Here is a 14,485-nt window from a genome sequence, read left to right as displayed (position 1 = left end):
GTTTGGTGCCCTGCCAACTTGTAAACTAATTTCATCAGCCTAAAGAAGCACTGTTCATTTTAGAGGCTAATGAATTGCTTTGAAATTTGAGTTACTTCAGCAAGTATAAGGACTTTTATAATTAAAAAACTTCTTGGTCCATTGCCTTTAACTATCATGGCACACTTTCATTTAATTATGAAGTCGTTTTAATTTCAGCACACAAGAGTTAAATCCTCAAGGTTATCTACATTTCCTTGGCACTTTCATCAGCATTGTTCAAAATTCCAGTCATTTACAGACTTATATGCAAGTAATAGACACAGACAGAAATCAAATCTACGGCACTAACAGTAAGACAACATGGTTACTGTAAGCCATGAATGGCTATTTTTGGTGCTATATAGCTAATATCACTAGCTTGTTGGAAATAGCAACCTTCTACAAGCCTCCTATACTAGTTGTTATGTATATGCAGTAATTGTGATTGCTTACTACATTGTATGTATATGATTTAGTAATGCAGTTTTCCCTCAACTCTGTGGTGTTTAGGGTTGTGGGAGGGACTGCAGACCATGTGACCAGATCGGGGACTATTCAGACTGAGACTCCAGTTTAGATGTCGGAACAGTTTATGCAGTTGTTAGTTGTCAATATGCTGCACTGAGTGTTAGTCTGTATGCAACGGAGAAGAGACTGAAACAGAATGCTTAGAGAACTTACTGTTTAAACTCTCAACTAATAAGAAATGTACCTGTATGCTGAATACACAAAGTTTGTAAGTAAATCAACTACCGTATATACTCGAGTATAAGCCGACCCGAATATAAGCTGAGGCACCTAATCTTACCACAAAAAACTGGAATAACTTATTGACTCAAGTATAAGCCAATAAAATTTCATTAATTGATGCATCAGTAGGTTAGATGTTTTTGAATATTTACCGTATTTCAAAGAAAAACAATAAACTAGCTCTATAAGTGGAAAAGTAGGGGCAGCAAAAACAATATGGTATCAAAAATAACCTAATAATAATAACAGCTTCATTTGGATCCCATCCTATCTCCCCATGGGGAACCAGGCCGGCTTCCAACATAGTAACAGGCAAACATTCAATGCTTATATAAACAGAGCTAGATATTGATCTATAATTATAGATACTAATTTCACATATGCATTTCCTCCTGAAACGTTTGCAAATCTCCTCTATGTGTGTGTGTGTGCATTTCCCCTACAATATTTGCAAGCCCTTCTATCTTGTGATGACTCATGGGCCATGTAGTCCCGTTCCTAGCACTGTTGTGACAGATGAAGAGGAAAACTTAGGTTTCCCACCGTTTCAGCCAGAATTGGAGCTTTTTCAGCCAGAATTGGAGCCCTTGCACCTGCAGATTTGCCTTCCAGAAGTCTGCCAAACAAGCCTTGAGCCGAAATCTCCCCCATTTTCTCGCCGTGATTATTATAAACAACAGAAAGGCGCTCAGGAGGCGTCTCGCAGGAGCGCTAGGATTGCTGCCAGGCATTCAGCTGATTAAGCCTGCTTCCCATGGGAAACTTTAGGGAGTCATGCATCTGGACACAGAGAAGGGCTTTCGGTTCTGGTTCCCCAGAGAATTGTTCTTTGGCGGGAAAACGAGACCCTATTTAGGTGTTTTGCCCACGTAGGAATCTTGCGGAGTCAATTCGTCAGCTTCGGGAGTAGGTTGTGTGTGGACTACGCTACTCCCGCGTCCAAGCCCTTTGTTCCCGTTTCCAGCCTTGCCTTGCTTCCCGGACCTCGCCACGAATTTACCACGGATCCTGTTCTTGCTCCTCGTTTCTTGTTGCCTTGAATTAAGCCTAGTGTTCCAAGAATCAAGTTTACTTCCTAGCCTTGCTTAAGTTTCATGGACTAAAGGACCTTGTCATCTCCCCTCACTTTGCTTGGCAAAGTGAGTGTTTCGGTTACTGGATTACAACTTTGGACCTTAATATTTCATATTGGACATTGTTTCTTTGGACTAATTTTGACCTTTCCTGAAAGGTCTACTTCTGGACTATTTTCTACACTTGTTTTTATTAACTTTATATACTCCTACAATAAAGATATTAGATAGATTCTGGCCTCTGTGTATGGTTATTGGTGCTCTGCAGCCTGGGTCCTGACATATCTAGACATGTCTATATATATTTGTGTGTTCATTTCCCCCCTGTAATATTTCCAAGCCCTATATGTAGGTAGGTAAAAATATATTCATATCTATCCAGACCTCTCTCTTTATATAGATATTTGCAGAGACTAGCAAACATATGAGGGTAAAGTCATATATAAAAATAATGTATATAGATAAATACACATATAAGGTACATAGAGATGGCAAAAGCTTGCCTATATATCTGTAGGAGAATTTAACAAATATTTCAGGGGAAAATGATTTCATAAGATTAATGAATATATATTTTTCTTCCTGACTTGCTAGGGTGTCTTTCTCTTTTCAAAACATTCCCTTGATTAAGAGGAGGGAGGCAAAGATTACTTATTTTTTTGACAAAGATTACTTATTTTTGGTCTCTTGAGAGCATGATTTAAAAGCAATATGTTTTATAGTACAGTAGAGTTTTTTGGGCAACTGAAATAACACTTCTGAAGATCTGCTATATATTTTGTGCACTGGTATATCTCTGTTCCTAACAGTTCAACTGAGAAACCTACATGGCTTTGCATGAATACTAGTGGATATTATTTACCACTAAGGAGAAGATTGACTCAAGCGAGTTTTAACTCTTCTCAGGAAGGTCATGCCTTTCCAAAAAGGTTATGATTATTACAAATAATGTGAATGTCAGTTAATCTCCAAAAAGGGTCATGCTTCCAAAAGGCTATGGAGGTTCCTGGTTTTCCAAAATATTTCACATCTATAGAGCACAGACTTTTTATTCAGGAAAACGGGTAGATCTACACTATAGAATTAATGCTGTTTGACACCATTTTAATTGCCACTGCTCAATACCATGGAATCTTGGGATTTGTAGTTTGGCGAGACACCAGCACTCTTTGGCAGAGAAGGCTAAAGGCCTTACAAAACTACAGCTCTTAGGATTCGATAACACTGAGCCATGACAGTTAAAGTTGTGTCAAACAGCATTAATTCTACAGTGTGGATGCATTCTGCATCACCACATGCAAAAGATGACCACTTGAAGATTTATGTCCTCACCCCAAATAAATCCAACTACATTCAGTGAGACTGAATAATCAATTTGCATAGGATTACAGCCTATATCTAATATCTCAGCCACAACAGGTTAGAAGAAAGGTCCTCTTAAAAACCCTTCTGTGCCCTATTACGTTCTATCCCATTCTTACATTAGAAATATGCTAAGATTTTAATATTCCATAATTCATCTGAAAAAGTGGACTGATATCCACAAAAGAAAATAACAATCAGACTTGAAAGGGGCTGCTAGAAAGTGTTTTTTTTCCTTCTCTTCTTCATGTTAAAAATCAGTGCAACCTTCTATTTTAGGTTCGACAGTGTAACATTGCAATTCTGACATTGATACTCCAATTCAAAATTAATTCACTTCAATGCAGACTCAACATGATTCAACAGTTTGAGAACTAGAAAGAATTGGAAACCATTTATTTGTGTATTGACAATGGAAATTATTTTGCCCAGTCCAATGCTAAAATAGTGACATTATTTCAAAGAGGTACAAATGGCAGTGAAATGATGACATTGTTTCAATGGCATATGAAAGAGACAAAAGCAGAAAGATTCCATACCTCTGAATGGTAGGAAAAAAAACCCACTCAATGCTGGTTAATAAAAATTGGAGAATAGCTTGTTCCTGTTAATATGTTACCCACTTTTTGTCTAGGACAACAAAAGGAGTAATTAAGTGATAAGATAGTTCCCTTGGCAGGCTGCAACATCATGTTTCAGCAGCTGAAAGTAATGAAATGCCATTTTTAGCTACCATTTTGGCTGATTCTTGCCCTTTTTAAAATGAGGCTTAGAGATTTATTTTTCGGCAGCAGCAGAAATACACTGTCACATTTAAAATTTGGATGATTTAATTGTTCTTTTTAAAGATAAATAATATCCAAATCAGCATTAAAAATGAAATGAGAGTGGAGGCCTGGGAGGCACCAGGGCAGCAACCTGACACTATATTCAATGAGTCTTACTTCCTAGTAAATGCCGTATGTTCAAGTTTGCAGTCTTAATGCAGCCATTAAAAAAAATATGCTGCTTTTAATCACGTGTATTTCAGGCTTTAATTAAATTTGTGAATTGACTAAATATTACAACCATAAAGATATGTGTCATTCCCATACTTTCTTGGGAAGTGGCCCCTACCAACATTATAACTACTTCACTTTACCTCAGAAGACCTATATAGATGATGTAATGGAGGGGATGGGGTTTTTTTTCATGCTTTTTCCACACTTAACCAAAAGTTCATCATATAAATAACTTTATTCTTATAACCCACCTCCATCTCTCAGAAGAGATTTGGGGAAGCTTGCATAGGGACCAAACCCAGTATAAACAAGAATTCAAAGTTACATAATTAGAACATATAACAAATAAAAAATAAAATTAAAACAAATAATGAAATATTAATCAAATCCCCAAACAATCAAAGCTGCAAAATTTACACTTCTAAATGTGGAAAGACTTTAATTGATCTTATCCCATTTTGATGCCTTTTATACAAGCTATTTCAGATGATGACAAATTGCTACATATCGTATGTACATGGGGTACACCTATTTCTCAATGCCTTGCGAGATAACATATTAACAGGGAAGTTGCTAATTTATTAAAATCAGCAAAGCACACAGCATCATAACTAAGAGAACAGGGAACTGATTTCATTCAGGAAATGAAATATAGTAGTAATATCAAAATACAGTGGTCCCTCACTACTTCACAGTTCACTTTTCGAGGATTTGCTGTTTCACGTTTTTTCAATAAACTCTAAAAGACTATTATAAATCATAAAAAATTACAATTTACAGCTTAAGAAAGGGAGGAAGGAGAAGCCAAAGGGAGAGAAAAGGAACCCAAGCGGCAACAGGAGGAGGCGGCAATTTATCAACACATGATTGGTTGATAAAGACTTAAAATAGTGTATAACTACTCAAATAATGTATAAATATTAAAATAAATATAGTGTCCCTACTTCCCAGATTTTCACTTATTGCGGGTGGTCCTGGAACCTAACCCCTGCAATAAGTGAGGGAACACTGTATACACATTCACAATGAAACCCCACAGGTTTACTAGATGTAGGCCCCATTGTGTTTAGCTGAACATCCTCCTTAACAAGTGTGCTTATTTACTTCAGGGGCTTCAAGAGAAGGCTTTTATTGTGCAGTAGCTCTGCTCTGTCACCTAAATACTCCAAAGGCACCAGATACTATCTGATCTCGCAGGCTAAGCTGGTCATCTTGGGTTAGTACTTGAATGGTAGACTATCAATGAATACCAGGCGTTGTAGGCTATATTTCTAAGGAAGGAAATGGCAAAAAAAACTTCCTAGTAATATTTGCTTAAGAAAACTCTATGAAATATATCAGGTCACCATAAATCCACAGGCCACCTGAGGGGACTTACCTCATCCATAGATTTTGTCAAGTGATGAGAAAGATATATGATATTTCTCATTTCCTACTTCTTTTTATATTTTGTTTTCTTATTAGAAAAAAGGAAAAGGAAGATGGAATAGTTTCATATTGTTTTTCCAATGCCTAATCCATCAGTTCACCCAGTGAAAATGAAGGTAAAGTCTGATCCCTGAAGACCACTGCCTTAAGCTTTTTACTGATCTTATGCCTTAGGAATTATAATTTTCTCACTTACTAGTTCTACAGTGGTATGGAAGGGCGATTAAAGAAAAAGAATGCCAAAAAGTCAACATATTGTTATGATTGCTTCTGAAGAGACACACACAACTGTCCACAGCATAATAAAAATTGTCAAGCCTCCTGTGACTAGAAAACTAACACATTTGAGCTGTAAATCCAAAACATATTCCTAGAGAGTAAGCACTCTAGAAGGCAGGGGATATACTAAATGTGCCTAAAACTGTGCTATCATTGTGTGATGAACATTTGCAAATTAGAGATTGGATGCCATTAGTACCAAAGTTCAAAGTGTTTTTTTCATCAGCTACATCAGAACAGTGACATTAAAAATCAAAAACATGATATCTTGAGTTTCCATAAAAATGTGCAAACAAGGATTACAAAGGTGTATATGAGGGGAAAGAAACAACATTCAAGAGATACAGCTTGTGCCACTTCAATGGAGAGCTGAAATACATCCAAGATTAAACACAGAAATGAAGAGAGTACAATCGTATTAAGAAAAACCGGGGATGGGCTGTGGCGCAGGCTGTTGAGCAACCAGCTGCAGCCAGCTGCAACAAATCACTCTGACCAAGAGGTCATGAGTTCGAGGCCAGCTCGGAGCCCCGTGTTTGTCTTGTATTTGTTCTATGTTAAGGCATTGAATGTTTGCCTTATATGTGAAATGTGATCCGCCCCGAGTCCCCTTCAGGGTGAGAAGGGCGGAATATAAATACTGTAAATAAACTGTAAATAAATAAAAACGTATGTAGTCAGTGTGTTATGGTAGTTTTAAGTGCTGGACCAGAACTAAGAGACACTAGGGTTCAAACGCCCATGGGTTACCTGGAAGAAGTGACATTCTCTTAGTTTTAGAGGACAGTAGTGGGTAACCACTTGTGGAAAACTCTTACCAAGAAAGCTCTGTGATGAAGTCTCCATAATTCAGATATGCTTTGAGTACAAAACAAGAAAGTATTGCCCACCTTGATGGAGATTAACAGCTGGAAACATTAACCAGACATCGAACACTCCCTCCTATTTATCTTCATATAAAATCTGATTAAGAGAGTTCTAGCTGATGAAAGATTACATTACAATACACATTTGGCCCTAAGGATTGAGAGAGACAGGGTGGTATAGTGGTGCAAGAGTTGGCCTAAGACTTGGAAGATTCGTATTCAAACCCACACTTAGCTATGAAATTCACACTCTAGCTCAGGCATGGGCAAATATTGGCCCTCCAGGTGTTTTGAACTTCAACTCCCACAATTCCTAACAGCTGGTAAACTGGCTGGGATTTCTGGGAGTTGAAGCCCAAAACATCTGGAGGGCCAAAGTTTGCCCATACCTGCTCTAGCTTCACCTGTCTCACAGGCCTGCTGTGTCCCTAAGGGCCCTTCCAGACAGGCCCAATATCCCAGGATCTGCTTTGAACAGGATTATATGAGTCTACACTGCCAGATAATCTGAGATCAGATCCTGGGATAAAGGGCAGTGTAGATCCGGCCTAAGTGGGAAGGGGAGAGGAGGAAAGCTTCCAACAAAACTGAGGAAATTTAATGAGTGAAATAAATAAGATGCCATGTGTTTCTTTATTCTGTACATGCAAATAGACTGAGTCACCATAAGGACTACCAAAAATATTAGTGAAAACCGAATCTATGACTGATAGGAAAACTCACATTATCATGAAAATCTTTACAGGTGCAATAGGAATATAGTGTTCCCTCACTTATCATGGGGGTTAGGTTCCAGAATCACCTGCAATAAGTGAAAATCCAGGAAGTAGGGATACTATATATTTATACATTATTTTAGTAGTTATACACTCTTTTAATTCTTTATCAACCAATCGTTTGTTGATAAATCGCCTCCTTCTCCTCTCGTTGCCACTTGGGCTCCTTTTCTTTCCCTTCAGCTTCTCCTTCCTTACTTCCTTATGCTGTAAATTGTAAATTTTATGATTTATAATATTCTTTTAGAATTTATTGAAAAGCCGCACAACAGCAAATCTACAAAAAGCGAACCGCGAAGTAATGAGGGAACACTGAACATGCTTTTTTTGCAACAAATTAACAAACCAAATTTCCTTTGGAAATATGTACAGAGTTGTAAACCTCACTAAAAAAGGGGTGTTTAGGGGTGTATACATTTTTGGGGGAAAATGGAAGATCCGCTTCCTCTCCCCCCATCTCCATTATAATTTTTAAGGGGACAGTGAATGTTGAATCATGACTCTGGAAATCAGTGTTCAAACCCCCATTTTGACCATGGAAATACACTGGGAGACCTTAGGCAAGTTACGTTATGTCATGGCACATCTACACCACGTAGCAAATGCAGTCTAAAACCACTTTATACTGCCATAGCTCAGTGATACGGAATCTCTGAGTAGTTTCTGCTGAAGAGTGCTGGTGCTTCACCAAACTACAAATGCCACACTTCCACAAAATTGAGCCATAGCAGTTAAGATAATGCCAAATGGCATTGATTGTACAATGTAGATGCACCAATGTTCTTGCCAAGCAAACCTTGACAGGTTCACTTTCGTGTCCACAGAGGTCAGAAATGACTTGAAGGCACACATGTGTTTGCGATGCCCTGAATTCACAATTTCCAAGGGTGCATCTACACCAGGCAACGGCAAACGTTGGCCCTCCAGGTGTTTTGGACTTCAACTCCCACAATTCCGAAAAGCCTACCGGCTGTTAAGAATTGTGGGAGTTGAAGTCTAAAACACCTGGAAGGCCGAAGTTTGTCCATGCCTGAGCTGTATGTTTCATAGACTCATAGAGTTGGAAGAGACCTCGTGGGCCATCCCTATTCTTCCAAGAAGCAGGAAAATCTCATTTGAAGAACCCCCAACAAATGGCCATCCCAACTCTGTTTAAAAGCCTCCAAAGGAGGAGCCTCCACCACACTCTGAGGCAGAGAGGTCCACTGCTGAACAGTTCTCACAGTGAGGAAGTTCTTCCTGATGTTCAGGTGGAATCTCCTTGCCTGTAGTTTGAAGCCATTGTTCCATGTCTCCAGGGCACCAGAAAACAAGCTTGCTTCCTCCTTCCTATGACTTCCCCTCACATATTTATACATGGCTATCATCCACATCATGAGGAGGCAGGAAAGCTTGGGAAAGATCATGATGCTGGGGAAAATTGAAGGAAAAAGGAAGAGAGGCCAACCATGGGCAAGATGGATGGATGATATCCTTGAAGTGACTGGCTTGACCTTGAAGGAACTGGGGGCGGTGACGGCCGACAGGGAGCTCTGGCGTGGACTGGTCCATGAGGTCACAAAGTCGGAGACGATTAAACGACTGAGCAGCAGCAGCATCATGTATCCTCTCAGCCTTCTCTTTCTGCAGGCTAAACATGCCCAGCTCTTTAAGCTGCTCCTCATAAGACTTGTTATCCAGACCCTTGATCATTTTAGTCGCCCTCTGGACACATCCTAGCTTGCCAATATTTCTCTTCAATTGCAGTGCCTAGAATGGGGCACAGTATGATTCCAGGTGTGGTCTGACCAAGGGAGAATAGAGGCTTCCCTGGATATACTATATTCCTATTTATGCAGGCCAAAATCCCATTGACTTTTAAAGCCGTCGCATCACATTGTTGGCTCATGGTTAACTTGTCCACAAGGACTCCAAGGCCCTTTCCACACAGTTGAATAACATCCCACATTATCTGCTTTGAAGTGGGATATAGTGTCAGTGTTAACTTTGATATCCCAGTACAAAGCAGATATTTTGGGATTTTCTGCCTTGATATTCTGAGATATCAGGCTGTGTGGAAGGGCCCTAAGATCTTTTTCACATGTACTGCTGTCCAGGCAGGTGTCCCCCATTTGACATCATTTTAACTGTCCTGGTCCAATGCCATGGGATGCTGAGAGTTGTTGTTTGGTGAGTCACCAACACTCTTTGGCAGAGAAGGCTAAAGGCCTTGTGAAACTATAATTCCCAGGATTCCAGCAGAGGTAGCGATCCGAAGGTGAGGATTAGGGGGAAATATATTCCTATGTCACCAGATGTAATCGATGGTTGCCAATGTCCCCTACAGACAAAATCATGGACCTAGGAAGAACCACTGCAGTATCAGGTGTTATGGATCCATACACTGAGCAGCTCCCCTCTCCGTCAGAGAAGCGTACTACTTACACCCAAAGCAATCCTCCCCCTCCTCCCCACCCCCAGAGGCCTTGGCGTACCTCAACCAAACGGTTGCTCGGGCTCCGTTTAAAGCCGCCTCGACTTCGCCGCCGCCTCGCGAGAGATATTGACAACAGATGCCAAGGCAACGGGGCGGGAGGAGGAAATGGGCGGGCCGCGCGCGGGGGAGGGGGGAGGGCGCGCGGAAGGAGGGGGAGGAGGCGCTCCGGCTCGCTCCCATTGGCTGCTTGCCCTGCTCAAACCCCCGCCGGAAATCCCAGCCGGCACGCGCGCGGCGGCCGGAATAGGCGGGGCAAAGGAGCGGCGTGCGAGCCCGCCAATTGGGCCATTAGGCTGAGCAAGGGAGCCCTTCCATTGGTTGACGGGAGAATTCCGAGAGGGAGGGAGAGGGAAGGGGGAGGGAAACAGATGACAGCTTTTTTTGTCTCTCTCATAATGCGGTTTGACATCCCTTTAAATGCAATGGCTCAGTGCCCTAGAATCATGGTAGATATAATATTAAAAGGTCTTGAGCCTTCTCTGTCAAAGAGTGCTGGTGCCCTACCAAACTACAACTCCTATGATCGAGCCTTGGCAATTTAAGTGAGGCCAAACTCCATCCATGCTACATTGTAGAGAGGCATTCTTGGGGGAAGGATTCGCCCTCTTCTCCAAATTCTCCACTTCATCTCCAGTGAGATTTTTCAAAACAAATTTGCATGAATCAATCAGGGCCAGCTAACACTTCCCAACAAAGGATTCCCCCAGGCAGGCCTTGAAGCTTCAAGGCTTTTCAGGTTGTTGTGTTATTTTCCTCTCAACCTCTGAGGATGCCTGCCATAGATGCAGGCAAAATGTCAGGAGAGAATACTTCTGGAACATGGCCATACAGCCCAGAAAACACACAACAACCTTGTGATTCTGGCCATGAAAGCCTTCGACAACACTCTTCAATGCTATTCAAGGTGGTCAATTGCAACATTCACACTTGCCTCAAACAGACAAAAGTTCTTTCTCCCACCCTGGACCTCCTACAGATATATATAGTAAACCCCACTTGCCTAGTTCCCAATAGACCTCACAACCTCTGAGGATGCCTGCCATAGATGCTGGCAAAACGTCAGGAGAGAATGTTTCCAGAACATGGCCATACAGCCTGGAAAACTCACAGCAACCCAGTGACTCTTGCTATGAAAGCCTTCGACAACACAGATTTGCAAAAGATATACTCTCAACAGCATTAGGTGGGTTCAATTTCATATTGCTCCTAATCTAATTTACAAAAGAGGATAATGTACCTGACAACCCTTGAAAATCAAAATGTGTACAGTGTTCCCTCACTACTTCGCGGTTCACTTTTCGCGGATTCGCTGTTTCACAGTTTTTTAATAAACTCTAAAAGACTATTATAAATCATAAAAAATTACAATTTTTTGGCTTCTCCTTCCGAAGGAAGGAGAAGCCAAAGGGAGAGAAAAGGAGCCCAAGTGGCAACAGGAGGAGGAGCTGATTTATCAACACATGATTGGTTGATAAAGACTTAAGATAGTGTATAACTACTAAAATAATGTATAAATATTAAAATAAATAAAGTGTCCTTACTTCACGGATTTTCACTTATTGCTGGTGGTCCTGGAACCTAACCCCAGTGATAAGTGAGAGAGCACTGTATATGTTTGTGACTTATGGTGATCACATGAATTTCATAGGGTTTTCTTAGGCAAGGAATTCACAGAAGTAATTGTGCCACTTTCTCTAAAATCTTGTTTACAGCAACTGGTATTCATTGGCAGTTTCCCATTCCAGGACTAACCTGGGCTGACTCTGCTTAGCTTCCAAGATGGGGACAATTTTGATGCATTTAGTTTCTGCCATGTACTTAATAACATTTTTAAAGGTAAGTCAAGAGACTGATGTGTTAGTAATAGTCAGAAGCTATTCCTGCTATACACTGCCAAAGATGTGTCCAGATGCTGTACGTTGCATTCATTTGCTCTATAATGCTTTATTCTGATATAACAGCACCAACAGCTACTCCTCAGAGATTGTGGCTATGTGCCTGGAAGTCGCCTGTTGATTTATGGCCACCCCATGGGTTTCATGGGGTTTTCTTAAACAAGAAATACTCAAGCTGGTTTTGAGAGTTCCTTCTTCTCCAACACAAATATTCACCAGTGGTCTCACATCCAAGTACTACCCAGAACTGGCCATGCTTAGATTCCACAATGAATCATGGAATTAGAGAGTTGGGAGAGACCACAAGGGCCATTTGGTCCAATCTCTATGCAGGATTACAGAGTCAAAGCTCCCAAGATCAGATAGAATGCCTTCAGGATATTTATATGTGTGTAATACTGAGGCGGGAGGTTAAAGAACCCCAGGAAATACCATATATGGGCAGAGATGGCGACGGCTAGCGACTCGGGTGCATAAACTCACAGAAACATGTGGTTTCTGGGAAATCATGTGTTTCTGAAGAAATGAAAGCTAAAGATAAACAAACTGCGCATGCGCACGCAGGCGCTCTGAATGATTGTGAACACGGCACAGAAAGAGTGCGCCCGGGCCGCTGGTCAGCACTGATTGGATGCAAGTCAAGCAGCGTCACAACTCTAAGCCAATGAATTTGCTTGTGGGTGGGTATAACCCGAACCCTGTAGGGTGTATAAATATTTACTCAGCCCGCCGCTGGGGGTTCTCCCTGGGAAAGCACCTATTTTGTGCGAGGGGGAACCCTAGTGGCCACTTGCCAAATAAAACTGCTTTCTTGGAAATACTCCAGTTGTCCGTCTCCAATCCCTCCCACTGCGCTCGCAAGGACCGTAGCACAAAGGTTCCGCTACATTTTCTGGTGACCCCGACGTGATTTCCTATAAGACGGGCCAGGAGGTCGGAGACAGATCCCGTTGGCGGGACGGTCCCAACTCAGCGGTGGGGACCGGAGGCAACTACCGTGAGACGAGAAGGGGCCCCTGAATATTGCAAGACCGGCTGCGGTGCTTGCCTCTGATGCCAACGCCGACTGACGGTGGGAGCTGCAACACCAGCGAGGTTCCATAGAAACCAGCCAGGAGGGAAAAGGATCCAGGGAAAAGCCCAGGGGCGAAGGTTGGTCCGACGTCTACAGAAATCTGGCAAGTATAGTGGTTAAATGGGAGACTAAGGGAACACCGGCGCCAGGAGGGACACACAAAAGTTCCCAGGGAGGTAGAAAGGGGCTCTGTCTTGTGTTTCCTGACGCATGCCGTTGAGTGTCCGGGTGCCCAGGCCAAGGCAGTCCCCTCTATTAGGCAGGATGGGAGGGAAAAATTCAAAGAGCTCCACTCCCTTACAATGCATCTTAGATAATTTTGGCTCTTTTGCTACCCGAGCCGTAGCAGGCAATCCAAGGGACCTGAGAGATTATAGACTGAGGAATTTGTGTCAGGGAGAATGGCCAGAGTTTGGGTTAGGTTGGCAAGTAGAAGGGTCGTGGGATCTGAAACTGATCCGAACAGTGGAAGAATATTGTGCTGTGAATCATCCGAACCAGTGGGTCTATATTGCTACCTGGGAATGGGTAGTTAGAGAAGATCCAGGTTGGGTTCGACAGTGCAGGAATGGCAAATGTATGGTGGTGAAGAAGGAAGGGAAAAAGAAGGAAGTTTTCCAATCCAACGAGGAGGACTACCCAGATTTACAGTTGAGTGTACAGGCCAGACAACAGGAATTATTGCCGCCACCCTTGCCACCGCCCCCACCCCAGGGAACAGCCCCCGGTGCACCTACACTAGGAACGAGACCCCCACCCTACTCTCCAGAGTCAACCGAAGCAGCCAAGAAACACTATCCTAGCCTAGAAAAATATCAGGAGGAAACAAAGGAAAAGAAGAGGTCACAACGGATGCCCAGTGATGCTTCTCCGGCACAAACTCGGAGACATGGAGCTCCGGTATGGCCTAGTGATTCACCGACCGGACCGGCCCTCCAGATGCCTCTGAGAACGGTGCCTGTGATAAACAACAGGAATGAGATAGTTCAAGCATACCAGGTAGTGCCTTTCAGTAGTAGTGATATTCTGAATTGGAAGAATAATACTCCACCTTATAGTGAAGAACCCCAAGCTATGGCTAGGCTATTGGAAGGGATTATGGCAACCCATAATCCCACCTGGCAAGATTGCAGACAATTGTTGAATATGTTGTTCACATCAGAAGAGAGAAGAGCAGTGTTGAATAATGGGGTAGCCATAGCCCAGGTTGGGGCCCCACAAGATGGTGATGCAGCCGAGTGGGGAGCACAGAGGTTTCCTGTGGAAATAGATCCCCAATGGGACACCGCAGAAGGACATTTGCAGAGCGTATATTGGTAGAAGCGGTAAAGAGGGGCCCGCCGCGACCCGTCAACATTATAAAAATTCAGGGAGTGGTACAGGAAAAATCTGAGTCACCAACAGCCTTTTTGGAAAGGCTGGAGGCAGCATATAGAAAGTATAGCCCGTATAATTTGGAGGATGAAAACGGTAGGAGGGCGAT

The 14,485-nt window shown here is 42.2% G+C and overlaps 1 protein-coding gene across 2 annotated transcripts in view; it reads right to left on the bottom strand.

Annotated features, from left to right (window-relative positions):
• Nucleotides 1-10,187, bottom strand: part of lca5 (lebercilin LCA5) — a 29,478-nt gene extending 19,291 nt beyond the window's left edge. For both annotated transcript variants that reach the window (XM_062981431.1, XM_003215695.4), the window contains exon 1: nucleotides 10,031-10,187. The gene's annotated coding sequence lies outside the window, so the exon portion shown is untranslated. The remainder of the gene's footprint in view (nucleotides 1-10,030) is intronic.
• Between the last annotated feature and the right edge of the window lie 4,298 nt (nucleotides 10,188-14,485).

Source organism: Anolis carolinensis, chromosome 1, assembly GCF_035594765.1.
Source record: "Anolis carolinensis isolate JA03-04 chromosome 1, rAnoCar3.1.pri, whole genome shotgun sequence".
Classification (NCBI taxonomy): Eukaryota; Metazoa; Chordata; class Lepidosauria; order Squamata; family Dactyloidae; genus Anolis; species Anolis carolinensis.
Note: the sequence above shows the minus strand (reverse complement) of the source record. Positions and strands in the feature narration are given on the sequence as shown.